General features: G+C 45.0%; 1 protein-coding gene and 1 pseudogene across 1 annotated transcript in view; one reads left to right on the plus strand and one right to left on the minus strand.

Annotated features, from left to right (window-relative positions):
* LOC144685344 (follistatin-related protein 5-like) overlaps positions 1 to 21,930 on the plus strand; it is a 455,365-nt gene that overhangs the window by 144,041 nt on the left and 289,394 nt on the right. The window lies entirely within an intron of this gene.
* LOC144685937 (large ribosomal subunit protein bL17m pseudogene) lies at positions 18,746 to 19,259 on the minus strand (annotated as a pseudogene).

Below are 21,930 nucleotides of genomic sequence, written 5' to 3' on the forward strand. Positions count from 1 at the left end.
AGGCCTTCTCTAGCTTTCTTTAGTCCCCTCCAACACCCCCCCTCCCCCCACCACCCCCCACCCCCCCACAAATACCACCTGCCCCAAAGGATTTATCTGAGGGTTGGTGTCAGCAAGACAGGAAACCTGAAATGCAATTAGAGAATAGTGCATCATTTGAAAGGGAATAGAATAAATCTTTGTAAAGGAGGAATATAAGGGATCTAAGGGAATGGGGGTTACAGGAAAGAGCACAGCACTGAGGGCCAAATGGCTTTCTCCTAAACTGTTCTTTCTATCATTCTATGAAAACCCTCCTTTATTGAGTCCAAGTCCGGGGAGTAGATGAGAAATATTGGTGCCAGCTGAGATTAGGACAATGTGTGCTGTATGCGCCCTAAACTTCAAGCCCACTGCTCATCTGTGATCAAATCTCGAGGAGTGCCTCCAAATAGAGTTGACAATCTTAGATAAGAGCAAGCAGCTCACCCCAATTAGTTAGATGAGACCCAAGGAACAATTTTTTGTGGTTCTCCCACCTTCATCTTTGGGATTGTTCCCCACACCCATTTTGCAGCTGAAAACTGCCCTAAACAAATTTCTAGGCCATTTCTAATGTTTTCCATTAGTGAATTTGAATTGACTGGATATATTGCTTTGATTTAATTTGCAATTGCTAAAACATTGATCTTTGACCTATGTCTTTAACTTCCTTGCTAATTTCATGTTGCTGAATGGTTCATTTTTCCCTTCATTAGCCACTTCCCCATGGGACACCTTCTCTCCTAAATGGAACTCCTGACCATGTTAACAGCTGTCATTCCAGGACTCCATCACTCAAGTGAAATGCTGATGCTCATGTCGAAAAAGCATTCCCGGTTGCTTATTGCAGCTATTAACCAAATAATTGAACGCAAAGGATGGCTTTGCATTCTTTAAACCTGTTAGCTAAATAAGAAATTCCATAAATACAGAACTTGACCTGCCTTTTACTATTATCTTATGAGTTACTTCGAATTTGAATTTCAGTTTGGGTATTATATGTCTGTGAGATTTTTTACACAGCACTGTGAATTTATATTGATTTTTTTTTTCAATTTACCCTCCTATTTTGTCCCTTTGGCCCAGAACTTCTGGTCTCCGGATTACTGGAGACCAGATGTAACCCCCAAGATGCTGAACGGGACCCCTTGGAAGTCCCAACGCTCTGAACCTTTACCTACGTGCACATTCACCCATTCACTCATACACTAACACACTGAAAACTGTTTAAATGCCCGAGCGTTTCAGTGTGTTAGTGAACACTTACCAGAATACGGCAGCTAGTGCTGTAGAAAGGGGGCATGGCTTGTCTTCCCCCCCTCCCCCCCCTCCCCCACCAGTGATTCAGCATTAAGAGGAAGCAGTTGGGCTGAAGGTATGCTCTGCATTTCTGAGGAAGGCAGGATTGGAAGACCCAGCCAGAAATGCAGAGCTCCGGCATAGCGCAGAGAAGTAGGAGTGGAGAAGTAATCTAATGGTGATTGCTGCTCCTCGGAAGATTCAGGCCATTACTTTCTCCTCTCTGGTCTGCCAAAACATTGAGCAGCTAATTATTCTGCAATTTTACCAGTATCACACTGTAACTAGGCACAAGAAGTCACTTGAGAGGAACCCAGTAGTGCTTGACCATTTTTTGATGCGTTCTCACAGGCAGTGTGGTTAATCTTGGAAATAGAGTAGAATTGTCCCATTCAACCATCACCCCAGTGCTTGTTGATTTATATTAGCTCCAGCGGCATGTCACTTTTAAGATTGTCAGCCACATGTGCAAATTCCTCCATTGCCTTGCCCTCTCTATTTCTGTAATCCCTTCAGTTTTAAAACTTCCTGAGATATCTGTGCTCCTCCAATCCTGGTCTCTTGAGCACCCCGATTTTAAGCGCTCCACTGTTGGTGGCCGTGCCTTCAGGTGCCTGGGCCCTAAGTACTTGAATTCCCTCCTTAAATCTCTTCACCTCTTTTCCTCTCTTTTCTTTAGCTTGCTCTGTAAACACTACCACTTTGATCAAGATTTGGTGACCTGAGCTAATGGGCAGAATTTTGCCCTTGGATGGCGGGCGGGCCCCACCGGCTCGGTGGCGGGCGGACAGCCGTCCCCTGCCGCCAAAACGGGGCCCACCGCCATTTTGAGTGGGCGGGCCAATTAAGGCCCATCCAGCGGCCTGCCCGACAGAAAGCGCTATGCACTTCCTGTGCGGGGGAGTGGGGGGGGGGGGGAGGGAATCCCCAGCTGTCAAAGTGCGCTCTTTCGCACATGCGCGCAAAAGAGCGCACTGCTCTCTGAGGCAAAGTGCTATCTCAGGGAGATTAGTGACAGTCTGAAAAACTTAAAAAATATAGAAAAATAAAAATAATATTAACATGTGCCCCTCGTGACAATGTCACATGAGATGGGACATGTTAATAAATATAACATTACATTTATTAAAGTTTTTAAAAAGGAACATGAAACCTCACCCCGCCAGTGGATGAGGTTTCATGTATTATCCGAAGCCCGCTGGGGCTCCCGGCCTGCCCGCCAGCCTTAAGGTTGGACGGGCAGGTCCTTTAATTACTTTAAGTATCCTGTCAATGGCCTCAATTGGACATTGACAGGTTAGCGGACACACAGCTGATTTCGCTGTCTGCCCGCCTTCCTGAAAGTTTAAAGGGACCAGGATGACGTCGGGGGTTCCTCCCGATGTCATTCCGTGTCATTTTCCCGTCGGTGAATGGGCCCCACCCCCAAATCCCCGACGGGAAAACTCTGGCCAATATCTCTATGTGGTTTTGTGTCACGTTCCATCTGATAAAGCTGTTGTGAAGCATGTGGGATGATATACTACAATAAAGTCACGTGATAAGTTCAAGTTATTGTAAGCCTACATTCTGATGCCATGCAATACAACATAATGGCAGTTCAACACATCACACAATAGCTAGTTCATTGACATATTTTGACTTTGTCCAAGTCAATTTTAATTTGAAGAAATCAGTGCTAACAAAGTAGTAATGGCCTTAAAGTTTGGGGCTGGTGCTTGCTGCCCTGTGATCATGCACGATTGGCCTGCTGCCACTCTTGCAATGGCCTACTGCTGAGAACAGGAAGCGCCTGCCTGTTTCAGGTGGTCAGTTTTTTTCATAAGCAAAATGGAGATCTAAGGCATAGATGGGGCTCCTGGGGAAGAATTTTCCCTCGTCAGGGGGGGAACTGCAGGAGCGGGCGTGGGCAGGCACGCCTTTTACGTGGGCCAATTAAGGCCCGCCCAGCGTGATGTCTGCCAGGAAGCACTATGCTCTCCCTGTGCAGGCGGGAGGGGGGATTCCCTCAGCCGAGAGTGCGCTCTTTTGCGCATGCGCACGAAAGAGCGCATTCATCTCCCTGAGGCTAAGTGCTGCCTCAGGGAGATCGGCTCCACATTTAAAAATGGTAAAAGTCCAAAAACAAAATTTCCCTGACAGGTCCCCTCATATGACACTGTCACATGAGTTGGGACATGTCCATCACTTTAACTCTAACCTTTATTAAATTTTTTAAAACCCTCATGAAACCTCATCCCGTACAGCTGATTCGGCAGCGCTGCCGCCGACCTGAAAATTGAAATGACGCAGGGTGATGTCAGGAGTTCCGCCCGACATCATCTTGTGTCATTTTACGCGTCGGCGAGCAGGCCCCCCCCCCCCCCCCCCCACTCGCTGACCTAAAGATCCTGGCCCTGGTTGCAATTTTGCACTGAACTGGTTTGAGTTTGCATCCTGTCGGCCCAACCAATTTCAGTGGCAATGGAGCTGAAAAGGTGACTTGCATTTATTGTTGTTAAGCCAAGAGATGCAAAAATGTTCCTCCATGCCCCACAGAAATAATTTTGGCACTGCCCTGGGCTCCTCTCTCCAATCAACTTGCTGCCGGCCAAGCAGCTTCTGTCTCTACATCTTGCATGATTATCTTTAATACATTTATTGTTTTGTTCAATAAATGAAAAGTTGGGACATAATACATGCTCATTGAGGACTGAAAGAAAGAGTTTGATTGTGTTGTGTAGAACAGCAAAGGAGGGGAACAGTTAATCTATTAGAGTTTTACACAATGGGAATGAATGGAATGAGGTGTGGCCTGTGGAAATTGTGTGATATATATGACAGAGCAGAAGAAACTGGAGGCCAATAAAGCCTGATCCTTTGGCCAATTTGGTCCCATTTGCCCTATTGTGGCCTCTGTTTATCTTATTTTATGCCTGTAGGAAGCACATCAAGTAACCACTCAATCAATGCCCTCCACCTGAATGTACTTAACATCAGTTGATACAATTAACATACATTACTGTGCTGTATTATACTGCCATCAGTTTTATAACTTCCTTCATAACTGTATTCACCAGTGGATTTATCAATTCATTAATTACTCACATAATAATAGGCTGAATAATAAAGGGAGATGGACAGCGCACCCCCCCCCGCCCGACACATCCCCGACCCCCCACCGAACCCGCTTCCGGAAAAACCTCAGTGTGGAGCTGACATGCTCCATGCCGACCTGCCCTGCAGCCATAAAATGCTGTGAGGCGGATTAACAAGGGCTGGGTGGAGCTTCCACCCCTCAATGGAGAGAAAGTCCTGACCTCTGTCGCTGCTGGCCAATCCATTAATCCCGGCAGTACCAGGAAAGTGCAGTGGCCACTGCCGGAACTGCAGAAGAAGACTGAGGCCCAGGAATCCCTGGAGCAGGTAAGTCTGGGGCCTTGGGCCAAGAGAATTTGGGTAAGTTAGGGAGAGGGGTGGGCTTGGGTTTAAAGGAGGGAGCGGGTAGCAAGGAAGGGGTGTTCGACCTAAGGGGGAGCCACCCCGCATTCGGCAAAGGGCAGCCCTCAAAGAGCAAACCCCCTTCCTACCCGCCCTTTAAGTGTTTCAGTGGCTTCTCGCTCCTGCCCGGCTGCCCCCACCAAACATTTTATGACATAGGCAGCGTATTATCAGTGTCAATCGGCTTGATAACAAGCCTAATTGACCCTTGATTATTCGCTTAAATATGGCAGGCAGGCTGCCGATTTCAGTGCCCGCCCATCCCCTGTATTATGGGCTGAGCTCGGGGTGGGCGGGAAGGTGATGGGGTCGGCGGGAATGTGGTGGGCTGGGTACATACCCTATCTTACGTGCCGCACCACCACCCCCCCCCCAACCCCCACTCCCCACAGGAAGTACACCCACCAGGGGCATGTAAAATTCAGCCCAATGTGTTTGTACAACTTTTTCTAAATATCAGAAGAATATTACATAAGCAACTTGTGCAATGTGTGAGGTTCAGATTGGTGGTCTTTTGTTTTGCTCCCCAGTGAGGAATATTACAGAGGAACACCCAGAATGCTTAGGGATAGTCATCATCAGAGAAATTTCAATATGGATATAGACACAAGTTATTGAATGTTGGAACAAATTCGAGTGTATTGATGTCCCATGAATGGTATTCAAATTGTTCAAGCTGAGTTCAAAAGAGATCACGGGGTGTAATGGATTCTACATTTTTTGTGTGGATGAACAATTACCAAACTAATGCTGAAACCATATAGTCAAATGAATGTAGTATAATCCAAAAGACATCACTATAAAACCGAATTGTTCTCTCTAATGGATGATACCACAGCTATCATAAGCAGTTCCGTTACTGAAACATAAGAGGTACATTTAAACTTGAAGGCACTGCACAGAAAGTCACATGATTGATCACCCACTCAGAGAACCAAGTTATAAGATAAAAGAACCCTGCACTTGTTAGCCTTGAAATGAGGCAATTAAAGGGTGACCTCATTGAGGTATGCAAGATGGGTTCAAATTGGTGAGAGACGACTTTAAGGACTGATGTTAAGATATTCATACAACAACTTCCTGGTCGGGTAATAGAAGGAAATAAACCTTGGAATTACTTGGTAAACAACTGGATGCTGTGAAGGATGGCTAGGACATTTCTGGTTGGATGGTCAGGACAGTCATTCACTAGGCTTTAGTGGAAAACGCTAGATCCATAAGTGCTAACAAAAAAGCACAAGTATGCCTTTCTATAATATTCCAAGAGACTACTTTCCAGCAAGTGCAGGTAGCTCGTCTTTGAAGAGAAGTGAGCTTCTGGCTCAGCATTTTCAATATTGTAGCTGAGAAACGTTACTAATCTTGAATGCTCATGATACCAGTAAATAGCAGCAGCCTTTGACAGTTGGGGAAATTGATTTCTTCTGACAAGGGAGTCGAACTTAAACTATGAGAATCATCAAATGATATCCTAGGTGTTGCATTTTGACAACTTGTCAGTTCTGTTTTAGTAAACTATTCATTTAGTGTGTCCCTTGATACAGAAGCAAGGAACATGATAAGATGTGTTTTATTCTTTGCAAGTGAAACAGCCCAGAAGCATTTAAATTTGATGATCTGCTCTATTTATTTACATCGCATTGCATTATATACTTAACTTTCCATACATGTTTTATCTAGTTAAGTCTCATTGTTACAAACCTGTGGGGATGGATTGAAGAATCAGTTGGTTCATCTCATTGAGATTTAGAGACAATCATGGAACTTCATTTTGCCTGGAGTAATCAGAACATATTATGATCAGGCTCTGTTGTAGAGTGAATTCATTCTGCTTAATAAAGGGTCAGATCTTTGACAGTTTAGGATTGAACACAATTTTTCCTGTGACTGTACCAATTGAATAAATGTCCACCTTTCCTACTTAGGTAGTTTATATTGAATTCATTTCTAATCTCGGAAAGGAGCTCTATTCTATAAGTGAGGTCTAAATAAACAAAGCACCAGATTCTTTTAACCTTGTTTATCATTAGTAAATTTATAAATCTTGTTCTTTGTATTTATCTTCGCCAATATTAATCCTCAACTAATAACATAAAAACATATTATATGGTCATTTATCTCATTACTGTTTGTGAGAATTTAATGTGTGCAATTTGGTACTGCGTTTGATGACATTATGAAAGTGATTACATTATGCCTATCCAACTCCCTTAGCACACAGTAACTGACTTGCAAAACCACAAAACACTTTTCAACAATTCAGCACCCTTAATGCATTACTTTACCTTTCTCACGCTACGTCATAGAATCAGAGAAAGTTTATGGCACAGAAAGAGGCCACTTGGCCCATCATGTCTGCGCAGGCCAAAAACAAGCCGCCCAGCCTAATCCCACTTTCCAGCATTTAGTCTATAGCCCTGCAGGTTATAGCACTTCAGGTGCATATCCAGACACCTTTTAAATGAGTTGAGGGTTTCTGTCTCTACTACCCTTTCAGGCAGTGAGTTCCAGACCTCAACAACCTGTTGGGAAGAAATTTTCCTTATCTTCCATCTAGTCTTTCTACCAATCACTTTAAATCTATGCCCCCTCATCACCAACCTCTCTGCTAAAGTAACTAGGTCCTTCCCATCCACTCTATCCGGGCCCCTCACAATTTTGTACATCTTGATTAAATCTCCCCTCAGCTTCCTCTGTTCCAAGGTGAACAACCGCAGCCTATCCAATCTTCCCTCATAGCTGCAATTTTCCAGTCCTGGCAACACCCTCGTAAATCTCCCCTGTACCACATGCAAATACACACTTTCTGTAATGAGGTGACCAGAACTGAAGTTTTATATAGTTCCAGCATAACGTCCCTGCTCTTATACACTATACCCCGGCTAATAAATAAAAGGATTCCATATGCTTTCTTAACAACCTTATCAACCTGTCCTGTTACCATCAGGGATCTATGGACATCAATTCCAAGGTCTCTCACTTCCTCTACTCCTGTCAGTGTTCTCCCATTTACTGTGCAATCCTTTGCCTTGTTTGACCTCCCCAAATGCATCATTTCACACTTCTCTGGGTTGAATTCCATTTGCCGCTTTTCTACCCACCTGACCAGTCCATCGATATCTCCCTGCAGTCCATAGCAATCCTCCTCGTTATCTACTGTGTGGCCAATTTTTGTGTTGTCTGCAAACGTCTTGATCCTTCCCCAAACATATATGTCCAAATCATTAATATACACCACCAAAAGCAGGGGACCTAGTACTGAGCCCTGCGAAACCCCCTTCAAAGAGCCTTCCAGTCACAAAAACATCCATCAACAATTACCCTTTCTTTCCTGCCACTGAGCCAATTTTACATCCAGCTTGTTACATTCCCCTGGACCCCATGGGCTTTTATTTTTTTAACCAGTTTGCTATGTGGGACCTTGTCAAAAGCCTTGCTAAAATCCATGTAGACCACAGCAACTACACTACCCTCATCAATCCTCCTTGCTTCATCAAAAAATTAAATCAAGTTAGTCAGACACCACCTTCCCATAACAAATCCATGCTGACTGCCCTTGATTAATCCATGCCTTTCAAAGTGACAGTTTATCCTGTCCCTCAGAATTGATCCCAATAATTTGCCCACTATCGAGGTCAGCCTGACGTGCCTGTAATTATTCAGTCTATCCCTCATTCCCTTTTTAAACAAAGGTATAACATTAGCAGATCTCCAATCCTCTGGTACCTCAGCTGCATCCAGCGAGGATCGGAAAATGATGGTCAGACCCTCCGCAATTTCCTCCCTGGCTTCTTTTAACAGCCTGGGGTACATTTCTTCTGACCCTGGTGATTCATCCACTTTCCAGGATGCAAATCCCCCCTTAATATTTCCTCTCTCTCCCTATGTTTATCACATCCAGTACTTCACACTTTTCCTGCTCAACTGCAATGTCTGTATTGTCCCCACTTTTGTGAAGACAGATGCAAAGTATTCATTAAGATCATATCCACATCCACTGGCTCCACATATAGGTCACCTTTTTGGTCTTTTATGAGCCCCCTTCTTTCCTTAGTTATCCTCTTACTCTTAGTGTATTGATAAAACATCTTTGGGTTCTCCTTGATTTTGCTTGCCAATATTCTTTCATGCCCCCTCTTTGCTTTCCTAATTTCCTTTGTCATTTCACCCTTCCTCTTTTTATACTGTTCTCTGAGTACTTGCCACATATTGCTCAGCTGTCAGCCTTAACCTCCCTTTTGGGGGTATAATTGTTGCACAATGCTCACCACAAGTAGACTACTGGAGGAGGTATAAACCCAATGCCTTTACATTTAAATCAAACACTTGCTTTATGGATAAGACCATGCAGCTCATTGATACCCATTGGGCTATTGCCATTTGAGATCACAAAATTGGCAGCATCTTGCCAGCATCACAAGAGTAACTGAGCTCCTACACTGTTCCCTGGCATTTGTGTGAAGTACTATACAGCTACAACCTATCACTTCCTTTCTCTGCCTCTTAACTCCTGAGGGGATAATGTTCACCCATTCTTAGCTCCTTTATGCTTTCCTGTAGAGCCATCTCAGCAACAGGGAGAACAAATGGAGAACAATAATAATGTTGAAGGCCAGGGAGAGAAGCTGGGGAGGTTTTTCACAAGAGGAGGAGATTTTTCTCCTTTGTCATGTATGGTGAGGAGGAGGATGATGACCAGCCCACTCTTCATTTCCAGCTGCTTCAATCTGCCCATCATCCTCTGCCTCAAGATTACCACCTAAAGCACTTGCTATCCTTCTTTCATGCACCAATTCATACATAATTACATTCCCATCAGGAATGAGAGAGTGTAGAACACAAATGCCACCATGTGTTTCAGAGCTGTAGGACCCAAAACTGGGGCATACTCAGGTGAAAAGAAAGACATTAGAATCATAGACTGCTTACAGCACAGAAGGAGGCCATTCAGCATGTCACGTCCATGCCAACTCACTGCAAGAGAACCTTAGCTAGTTCCACTTCCCTATTCTTTCCCTGTAGCCCTGCCATTTTTTTCAGGTGCTTATCCAATTCCCTTTTGAAAGCCATAATTGAATCTGCCTCCATCACACTCGCAGGCAGAGCAGTCCAGATCCTAACTACTTGCTGCATGTCACCTTTGGTTCTTGTGGAGTGCTATGTACCTTTAAGAGAATGTAGTTAGTTGACCATGTGACTGCATTGACCAATCGCTACACAGTGCTTGGGTAACTGTAAGTCTAGGGCTGGAAGTGATTGAAGAAGTATACAAGGGGCAGAATCTTGCCTTTGGATGGCTGGCGGGCTTCACCGGCTAGGCGGTGGGTGGGCAGCCGACCCCCGCCACTGAAACGGGGCCCGTCACCATTTTGAGTGGGCGGGCCAATTAAGGCCCACCCAGCGGCATCCCCGACGGGAAGCGCTATGTGCTTCCTGTGCAGAGGGGGAGGGATTCCCCAACTGTCAAAGTGCGCTCTTTCGCACATGTGTGTGAAAGAGCGCACTGTTCCCTGAGACAAAGTATTGTCTCAGGGAGACCAGTGACAGTCCGAAAAACTTTAAAAATACAAAAGCTAAAAAATTATTAACATGTCCCTCTCATGTGACAATGTCACACGAGATGGGACATGTTAATAAAGACCACATAAACTTTATTAGTTTTTAAAATACGGACATGAAACTTCATCCCGCCAGTGGATGAAGTTTCATAAATAACCCGGAGCCCGCTGGGGCTCCTGGCCTGCCCGCCAGCCTTAAGGTTGGACGGGCAGGTATTTAATTACTTTAACGAGCCTCTCAATGGCCTCAATTGGCCATTGACAGGTCAGCGGGCAGACAGCTGATTTCGCTGTCCGCCCATCTTCCTAAAAATTTAAATGGACCGGGATGAAGTCGGGGGTTCCTCCCAACGTCACCCCGCATCATTTTCCCCTCGGTGACTGGGCCCCCCCCCCCCAAATCATCGAGGGGAAAATCCTGGCCATGGTGTTAGTGCTCTGTTCTTAATTCCAATAAACCACCAGTCTTTGTTCAGTTAATCGATCTCTCTGCCTATATTGCTTCAAGCACCAACTAATGTGTTAATATCAAGGGTGCAGCTAGCGTTCACCAGACAAAGTGAACCTGATAACCAAAAACATAAAAGTTCTTTTGCCATTCACTTTATAACAGCGTGCTCTGGCTCTCAACCCCTTCCATTAATGGGAGCAGCTCCTCTCTATCTACTCTGCATAGACCCCTCATGATTTTAAACACCTCTATCAAATCTCCTCTCAACCTTCTTTTTTCTAAGGAGAACAACCCCAGTATCTCCAATCTATCCATGTAACTGAATCTCTCACGTATCCCTCATCCCTAAAACCATTTTCTTACATCTTCTGTGCCCTCTCTGAAATGTCCTCCCTAATGTGTGGATCCCAGAATTGGATACAATACTCCAGTTGAGGCCAAGTCAGTGTTTCATCAGGTTCATCATAACTTCCTTGCTTTTTAAAAAAATATATTCTTTCATGGGATGTGGGTATCACTGGCTAAACCAACATTTGTTGCCCATCTCTAATTGCCTTTGAACTGAATGACTTGCAAAGTCACTTCCAAGGGCAATTAAGAGTCAACCACATTGCTGTGGGTCTGGAGTCACATATAGGCCAGACTAGCTAAGGATGGCAGATTTCCTATCTTAAAGGGCATCAGTGAACCAGATGGGTTTTTATGACAATCCATGATAACTTCATGGCCACCATTACAGAGACTAGCTTTCAATTCCAGACTTTATTAACTGAATTTAAATTTCACCAGCTGATGTGATGGGACTTGAACCTTTGCCTCCATAAACTGAGTTTGGGCATCTGGATTACTAGTCCATTGACAATCGCACTACGACACTGTCTCCTTTTGCCTCTATAAAGCCTAGGATCCCCTATGCCTTATTTACCACTTTCTCAACCTGCCCTGCCACCTTCAATGATTTGCACACATATACCCCAGGTCTCTGTTACTTTACCCCTTTAGAATTTAACCCTTTAATTTATATTCCATCTTCTCATTCTTCCTACCAAAATGTATTACTTTACACTTCTTGCATTAAATTTCATTCACCAGTTGTTCATCGATTCCACCAGTGTGTCTTTGTTCTCTTGAAGCCCATCACACTCCTCCTCACAGTTCACAATACTTCCAAGTTTGTGTCATCTACAAATTTTGACATTGTGCTCTGCACACCCAAGTCAAGGTCACTAATTCTAGAGCAAGAAAAGCCGTGGTCCTAATACTGACTCCTGGGATGTGCAGTAATTGCAAGTTGTCGTTGTTGAGTTTACAGTACTCCTTTGTGATCCCATAAGCTTAATCTTCCTTACAGGTTACAATGCAGAAATCAGCAGCTGCATTGTACTGCACAGCAGATATCTACCTCAGGTACCCCCCTCTATGAAGGCGCAAGATGAGTTTAGAGAGTAAAGGGAGATGTCAGGGAAACTAGAGAAAAACACAGATTTATTATGGGGATAGGAGAGCTGGGGAACAATTTTAGCTTGCTGAAATCAAGCTGCGGTCATCTTTGCTTTCCTGGGGCAAAAACGGTTTTGGCAAAAGGGCCAGAGGCTCAATAGCACTTGATATGGTCCAGGCAGATCTAGTATTGGGCTGCACACTAAATGTACTTAACTCTGTATCAGTCAGGAAGCAGGAGTGTGCACCATACCAGGAGGGTTGACAGCATGCGAGAGAGTAAAGATTTTTGATAGGGACAGGGGCATCAAATGTGAGGGGATAGTCATGCAGATTCATAACCATTCAAGTACTGTGGCAAATGGAGTCCATAGGCTATCCAGTTGGAATTTAGAAAGCACAATTGTGAGTGATTTTGGATAAGTAAAATAAATTAGAGTTTTATTCATAGGGATGGACACAGATAGATGATAGGAAGGAGATAGGGGGATATGGGTAGTGAGGGAAGTTGTCAGAGATGGTATTGGGCTGAACTTTGCCCCTGTCGGGGGTGTGGTTTGGCAGCGGGCAGGAGCGAGCGTAAACCCGATCGGTGCCCCCGATTGGGTGCATGCCGCCATTTTACCTGAGCGGGCCAAATAAGACCCGCCCAGCGCGATGCACACCTGGAAGCGCTGTGCGCTCCCTGTGCGGGTGTGGGGGGGAGGATTCCCTGAGTCGGGGCCTGCGCTCTTTTGTGCATGCGTGCGAAAGAGCGCAGAAATCTCCCTGAGGCACAGAGGTACCTCAGGGAGATTAGTTTAAGTTCTGAAAAATTTAATAAAGGAAAAAAAAAATTTAAGGGCATGTCCCCTCATGTGAAACTGTCACAAGAGCTGGGACACGTCCATTAATTTTTTTCAAATGTTTTTATTTAATTAATAAACCCTTCATGAAACCTCAACCCGCCCGTCAATGAGGTTTCATGAAAAATGCAAAGGCCACCTGGGCTCTTCGTCTGCCCGCCAACCTTAAGGTTGGACGGGCAACATTCTTAACAACTTTAATTACTTTCTTAATTAATCTTTCTTAATGGCCTTTGACAGTTCGGCGGGCGAGCAGCTAACGCGGCTGTGGGCCCGCCGAACTGACAATCTAAATGACGTGCGGTGACGTTGGGATGCCCGCGTGTCACTTTACATGTCGGCGAGCAGACCCCGCCCCCGCTCGCCGACCCAAAAATTCTGCCCATTGCCTGTGGTGACATTAGAGAGATCATAGAACAGGACAAGATCAAAAACATGGCCATGAATGTGGCTAAGAGAGGACAGGCTATCAATGAATTCAGAAAAGCAAGGGGAAGGGGAGCTGAGATGGAGAGTAAAATCCAGAAAATGAGAAGTCACTCAATTATGCAGAAGCTAAGGAAAGGAATGAGGATATCTCAGGGAAAAAAGTACTCAGGGTAAAGCTTGGGGGGGTGGGGGTGGTGGCAGTGGATAACAAGAGTTTTAAAGGAGAGGTGAAGTGGTAGAACACATGCTGAAAAAAGAAGCTACCAGAGGAAAGGCATGGAGGCAAAGTGTACTTCAGTAATAAAGGCCAAACCTGCATAGCAGTGGTTTTGGGTGGTGGAAAGCATATTGTTTTAAATATGCAATCATTCAACGGTCAAGATTGATGTCCAGATGTGATGATGTCAACTGGTCGTGAACCAAATTGTCAGTTACGCTTATGAATGTTGATATTATCAAAAGCTTGGTGCGAAGCTTGACATCAAACTAAAGTATTAATACAAAAATGCTGGTCTTTGGAGGATACATCCCCTCTCCCTTTTTAAAAAAAAAATGGAACAACAATCCCACAGAGTTGCAATACGTCCACTACAATTTCCACAAATGGAATGTGCCTATTTCAACTTTGATTGAGAGATAGATCAACTGTTCCCTTAACAAATGCAGACACTTGGCAATAGTTCACATTACCTAGCTGTGATCAGGAATTATGTTCATTGGAGTGAGAAGATTGGAGTGTAACAGCTGCAATAGTTATTAAGTTCCAGCTTTCAAAATTTTGCTGAGAGAATGACACTGTGAACAATTCCACAATACTGCAAATATAATTAACTAAAATTCAGGCAAAATAACTAATAGGGAAATTGGAGCTTATTTTTTGTTTTTAACATTTTATAGCCTCAACCTACATACAACCTTCTGAAAGAGGTGGCCAACTCAAGTATTTTGTGTCAAGATTGTTCCGGCCATTCCTGAACCTGCTTTTGTGCACAGTTGATGTTAAGCTTAAGCAACAACTTACAATTTTGCTAAATTTCTCTAAGACTAGTCAACCATTTTCTGTATTTCTTGCGGAAAAGAGTAGCACTAACCTTAACCTAATAATAAACATCACACATAAATTGCACCTTATTTTGCAGTTATCATTTGATTAATGCTCAAAAAATAACCATAAATATGTAAGAAGCAGTAATCTTCGCATATTTATAAATATTGTTAGCTATAGCACACGGGACAAGACTCAGAACCTAATTATCTTAAAAGTTGGTCTCAGCATACATTGTGTTAATCTCAGTTCCCTCAGGATATGTTTTAGTTGTAGATAGGTCTTTGAGTTCCAGTTCAAACGCATTGAGAAATCTGTGAATAAAATAGGAATTCAGGTCACAACTCAGCTGGTCTTGTCAGCTTATTGGGGAGGAATGTCTCTGATGTTAACTCAATGCACCTGTTACTGTTGACACTGATTTTGCAGATAAGCCTTTGATAGTGGATCAGCAGAATTATTAAGTGTAGACAGGTACCAGGATGCCAATGGAATAACAAGATGCTGTACAGCAAACGCTATGGACATTTTGTGGCCAAGATATTTACCTCTCATTAGGAACCTTTAGATGTTGAGATCCAGAGTTCTTTATACCCAAAGGCTGATAGTGGCCAATTAAAAAATAGGGTACAAATTTGACATGACCCATTTTTGGTTCCAGACTCATTGTTTTGCGGGAAGGGGCCCAAGGACAGACCAAAATTGGGCCTCAGGCCTTATCTAAAAATTCTGGGTTAGTTGTCAGCACTTGCCTCACCTCCACCTTTAAGGAGAATTAAATTTTGGAACACTTGCCTTGCCAGCAGCAGCCTTGGTTCTGTTCTAGGCCGAGGATATGCAGAGCGAGGACAGGAAGTCAGCAGAGGGGGGCCAATAGCGGCATGGAGCAGAGATCATGAGTGCCATGGAGCTGGAAGTAGATTGCAAAGGATGCCGAAACACCAGTCCTCTGATTGGGATAACAGCCCTGAGAGGCAGGCCACCATTGGACAGCTGCCGGTAGAATCGCCCCTGCGGTCCTGCCATCTGCCAGCATGGGCTCAGGCCCTGCTTTCGGCCCCAGTGGCAGGATTTGTGGTGATATTCAGCCCTGAGTGTTGGCGGGTTATTTTATTGTGAGTAACACCAGAGCAGAGTCCAGAGCAGTGGCATAGCGGTATTATCACTGAACTAGTAATCCAGAGGCCCAGGGTAACGCTCCGGGGACCCAGATTTGAATTCCACCACGACAGATGGGGGAAATTTGAATTCAATAAAAATTCTGGAATTACAAGTCTGATGATGACCATGAAACAATTGTCGTAAAAACCCAGCTGGTTCACCAATGCCCTTTAAGGAAGGGCGTCTGCCACGCTCACCTGGTCTGGCCTGTATGTGACTCCAGACCCACAGCAATGTGATTGACTCTGAAATGGCCCAGCAAGCCACTCATTTGGTTACTGTGGGTGTATCTACACCACATGGACGACAGCAGTTCAAAAAGGCACCTCCCCACCACCATCTCAAGGGCAATTACGGATGGGCAATAAATGCTGGCCTAGCCAGCGAGGCTCACATCCCATGAACGAACAAGAAAAGGCTCACTACAACATGTGTCACTGGAGAGTGATCAGGAGCCAGAACCCTGGATGATTCTTCTTTCCTCCTTAATGCACGGACACTGAGACTAATTAATCCCACCACTTTTTCTCCTGGTTGGGTAACTCAACAGAAACCAGGGATTGTACCCAGGAATAAAAACAAAAAACTAAAAGCTACTGCGGATGCTGGAAATCCAAAACAAAAACAGAATTACCTGGAAAAACTCAGCAGGTCTGGCAGCATCGGTGGAGAAGAAATCAGTTAACATTTCGAGCCTTCACGGCCCTTCAGCAGAACTGAGTTCTGCCGAAGGGCCGTGAAGGCTCGAAACGTTAACTGATTTCTTCTCCACCGATGCTGCCAGACCTGCTGAGTTTTTCCAGGTAATTCTGTTTTTGTATTGTACCCAGGACTTTTCTGGAGCTGTATGCATAAGTACGGCAGTGCACTTATCCACAAACAGCGAGGGAAGCCCTAAGACTGAGTGTTCTGAATTAGCAATTTCACAAAGATAATCCAACAAACAAATGGGGAAAAAAACGCATTCCAAGCTCAGTGTGATATTATTTGCATACATATTGCTTAGTCCATGGAGCACGAACATTAATTAATTCTCAATGAATATCAGATTTACTGCCTGGGATTGGATGACGCGGCAGTTGTTAATTGTCCATGAAAATGTGAGCATTAGTTGCCTCTCTTAGGAGCTAGAGCAATTTGATTGCAGTAATTGGTGCGAGATGCTACATTGTAAATGTCAAACACCAGTTTGAATGGTGAAGGTAACTGGCCCGGATCAGAGAAAGAAAGCAGATAAGCAGTCAACAAATAGATTTATTTACCTGTTAGTCTATTGGAATGGAAGGAACGTAATTATTTTTATAGAGTTTTACTGAGATTGCTTCCACTCAAAGGGAGAATAAAATATGTAAAAATTTCATCCAGCCCAAGGAAAATGTGCAGTGAGCACAGAGAATTTATGGATTCATTACGGATAAACCAAAGAAGAGAATTAAAGGAGTACAGAAGAAAGGCTTCATTTAATGACAATGCTTCCAGCTTGTATTAGATATGGAAGCCCAAATTATTCACCCAGTAATGATGAAGGAAAGCCAGTATACTGTAGAGCGTGATGTAGGAGTCGATCTGACACATGAGATGACCCCATTTCTCCTGCCTCAAAAATTGTGTTTTTGTATATACTCGGCGCATAAGTTGACCCCCTTCTTTTTAGCCACAACATACTTTACTCGCATTAGTAGTCAGCCTCAAATTTTTGCCCCACAAATGCATGTTTTGTTTACCTTATAAATGGGTGCAAGGGATCAAGCAGGCGATATGGGCTGTGTTGCGAAGATGCGCGGGATTTAAGACACTCCCACACAGACCAGACCCCATACAATGAACGACGAAGAGAAATGAATCTTCCATCAAAAAGAACGAAGTATGAAGCTGGTTTCAAGCTAAAAGTCCTAACTTTTGCTAACTTGTCAGTAACTCTGCTGCAGTGAGGGAATTCGGTGTTCATGAAAAACTGGTGCAAGAATGGAAGAAGAAGGAATCCGCTCTGAAGAAGATGCCTCAGACTAAATACGCCATGAGAACAGAGACCAGCCACTGGCCTGATCTTACGAAGCGGTCCTCAAATCGTCAGATTGGTTTCTTTGTTACCAGAAATGCAATGCGTATATATGCACTTAAAATGAGCCAATTCCAACCCTGAATCAAGCAAAGGTTTCAGAGCAATAGTTGTTGGTGTAGCCACTTTATGGAATGAAAATGTTTTGTGTTGTGGCAGAAGACCAAGATTGCTCAGAGACTACCAAAAAAGCCTTGATGCCAAAATATTACCAGTTTCCAGTGATTCATCATCAGACAGTGGCAAAAAACATGAGTACTCATTATGTCACATCAGCAACATGGATGAAACACCCATTAAATTCTGACATGCCCAGCAACCAAACTGTTGACTGGAAAGATCCAAAAGAATTCTAGTGAAAACCACAGAACATGAAAAGACAAGATTCAACGTAGTACTAGTCTGCGTGGCTAACAGAACGAAATTAAAGCCTATGATAATTTTCAAAAGTAAAACCATGCCAAAAATTAAGTTCCTGCAGGAGCTTTTGTGCATGTCCTTGACAACGGTTGGATGGATATGGATGGAGTGAAGTTATGGATCGATAATGTATGGAATAGTTGTCGCTGTGGCCTACGTAAATAATGCAGCTCATTAGTGTTGGACATGTTCAGATCCCATATAACTGATGAGATCAAGAGGCACCTGCAAAGAAATAACACCAAACTGCAGTTAAAACAGGGAGTCTAATGTCCAGAGGAAGAGGTTTTTGTTTGAGAGAGAATCACACATTTTGGGTTTAATATTATACACAGTTTTTAAAAGTGAGCCAAATCTCTGAGTGACCAAGACCAGATTCATGCCTGAAGCTGTCAGTGATACCCAGGAGGCCAAGTGCGATGGGAATACGGGGCAGCATAGAATGGCTGATATTCCAGGGAGGGGAAGGGTTGGGTGCAGGGGAGCGGTCACACTCAATTTCCTTGCCCTCTGACCCAAGGTAGTTCGAGCTCCCAGCTAGGCCGCACTGGAAGGCTGGGATTCGCTTGTGCCCGAGGTTCCCCTGCATGCCACCTCTTCCCTGTAGCCTTTCAGCAGTTGATTGACCAGGGTCTTCTCGTTGGCTCCCAGGCGGCGGGCGATGAGGGGTGGCAGAGGATTGCGTCTGATCTCGATGGCAGCCATTTTGGCGCTGTCCTTCTGGCAGGTTGGAATCTGCATCATCCGAACGTAACTCCCTTGGTGGCCCTGGAATCGTGGAGCCAGCACCTGGAGGAGATCTTTCTCCATCAGCCAGAAGTCAGCCATCTTCATGGCTTTCTCGTCCGTGTCACCCCGCTTCGCATAGCCCACAAGATTTTCAGCGTATGGTTTCATCTCGTCAGCCCGTGCCAGCATGGTTTCAATCCTCTCATGCTGGACTAACGCAGTCACAAGGTTCCATAACAGATGGAGGCGGGATTGGGGTCCAAGACCCATCCGATGGGTCATGGTTGCCATGGCTGATCCACAGGACAGTGGTAAGATGCATCTTTCCAAGGGGCTGGGGGTTCATGAAACAGTGAACGTCCCAACTTCAGGAAGTCTTAAAACAACTTAAAAAATCAAGGTCTAATCCGAGACCGAGGATCTTCACCCGCAGCTCAGGCGAGGTTTTAAACTCGGTTTCCTCCCTTTTTGTTTTTTAACCAAACATAAGCAGCCACTTTATTCCTGCCTGGGCGCCGCCATTTACGGACAAAAAACCTTTACCAAGATTGGAAATATGCACTCTGCCCTACTTGAAGTTTTATGTGATTTTGTTATCAAATCGCGAGATGCTATTAGTGAACAACGTATCATTAAATCATCCAAAAAATGCAGGACATCCAATTCGATGGACGGAGAGGAAGGTGATATTTTGGTGGAGGAATGATTCTGAAACCCAAAACACCACATTTTATCCAGAGTGGGATCCTTATGATGATACCATAGCCAAAATGACGCAGAATCAATTTGGCGAACTGTGCGTCAGATGCCAAAGACAATGGCCAAGGTTTTCTGCTCTCATTTGGAGCATGCTTCGTGGCGGGTGGGAGTGGAAAATAACGCGAGAAGGCCAGAAACCGGTTTTACGGCGTCGTAAAACGAGGTCCTGATTGTGCGCTCCAGTTGTCAACGGTGGGCCGTGTTTCCGGCTGCAGCCCATCGGGAACCTCATTTCAATATTTTTGAATCTTATTATAAGTTCTCCTCACCGGACTCATCCCCCTACGTTAGATCATCCTGGCACATTGACGTGCAATTAAAATTTCACAACAGGACATAAGCGACGTGCAGCTGCCGACCTGCACTTTGCTCCTCATTTCGAGGTTTGTTCGCACAGCGGCATGCTCACAGGAATCAGCGCCAGGCTTCGCAGGCAGCATCGCTTCGCTTTCAGGGGTCACAGGTAAGTCTCTACCTACCAGACCAGCGGTAAGGAGGTGGGGGTGGGGGGGGGGGTGGCTTCTCATGGGAACTAGGGCTAGGCCTGCACTTGGGAAGGGGGGAGCAAGTGACCTCACACAGGAGAAGGGGCTGCATGGCTCGGGCTGTACTGAGGGTAATGAGTGGGGAAGGTTGCACTCAGGCACATGACTCAGATGAGGGTGAGTGGGGGATATATGTTGAACAGCGTAAGTGGCCTCAAGATGGGGATGGGTGAGGTCCACACGGGCAATAGGCACATCCACTTCAAAATGTTCAGGGGCTAACAAACAGACATGCAACAGAAGCATAACGGGATCAAGGAATACAAGGGGTGGATGGGGAGATCTGTGAGGGAGGGAAACCTGAACATGAAGCTCCTCCAATGGGAGGGGTTACTATAGTCACACAGGGAGGGTCCAAGCTGGCCTGGCAGTGAGAGATCTGCACCACCATCTTCCAACCTGCAGCAATGGTGCAGTACAAAATTAAAATGAGAAGAAGCTCTGCTGGTGAGGGCTTTACGGGTGGATTGAAGGGCAGCTGCATGTATTGGGTGGGGTGCTGATTACATTGGCAACTGAACTGTGCATTCCCAAATGAGCAGAGAGGCACGGCTGGGACATGTTAGGAACCTTTCGATGACAATGCAGGTAATCAGGAAAGTGAAGCAATAATGACCATTAATGCGGGTCTAATCCTGCAAAGTGGCGCTAATCGATTTCCTTGTTCTAACCCTTTGTTCAGAGCATGGAAATTCCCCAGAGCGATAATGGACTCCATAACAATTGGGCGAATGGACAAGTTCCAGAAGCCTGTCAGAAAGTTAGCGCTGGATGGTTCACTGAAGAGAAGCCTCAGGCCCCACTCAAATATTCTCATTTCCTGAATGAACATTTACTCTCATTTTTATTCCCAAGAGTGTAGTATTGGAGTGCAGTGAATGAGGATCCCAGGGCCTGGGCTGAAAGCAGCACATCCGAGTGCCAGGGCAAAGCAATGTCATAGCAGTGGGTCATGTTGGGAAGGGGGGACACTTGATACACGCCCCACTTGCCATCATTTCAGGGGTGAGTACTCTCGACACAGGAACAAAGCACTCGAACCCACATTCACTGACAAGTCATTGGCAGAAATAGGACCCTTGGAAACTAATGTGACACTTGTCTGCTTCTCATTGATACTGCAGAGAGGAGACCATCAGGAAGGTGGAGGTTGGATTTATCGGTGCCTGCAGTATTGCTTACAGGCAGGAGAGAAGAAGGAGAAGATTGCGCTGGATCCTAAAGATGCAATTCTGATGCTTGGACAGATATGGTGGAGCCTCGGCAGCATGTGTCCTTGCTGAGATGAGGTGCTTTCTGAAGGAGGGAATCCCAGCATCAGACGTCAGAAGTGCTGCCTCATCAAGCGTCTCTCCAGCATCCCAGTTACAATGGCAGCCTAGAAGAGCCAGGAGCTGTCGGTCGATCCTCAGTGGTCTTGTAGCTGTGTGCCTTCAGGGTGACAAAGCTCCTCAAGTAGATCCATCTCAAGCAACAGAACTATGCACTCTGTGTAACATCGATGGTGAATCAGTTAATTCAGACTTGGGACAAGGCAGCCGATGACCTTCCGCTGCTGTGAATCCTTTTAGAGATGACTCAGTCATCTGTGGTGCATTCTTCCAAATCACACTGACATCCAGCACTCTCAGTTAGGGATCCTGAGCTACATTTATCCTCAGCTTAATATGGTTCTGGACCACTGAAGCA

The sequence above is a fragment of the Cetorhinus maximus genome, chromosome 10, assembly GCF_964194155.1.
Source record: "Cetorhinus maximus chromosome 10, sCetMax3.hap1.1, whole genome shotgun sequence".
NCBI lineage: Eukaryota > Metazoa > Chordata > Chondrichthyes > Lamniformes > Cetorhinidae > Cetorhinus > Cetorhinus maximus.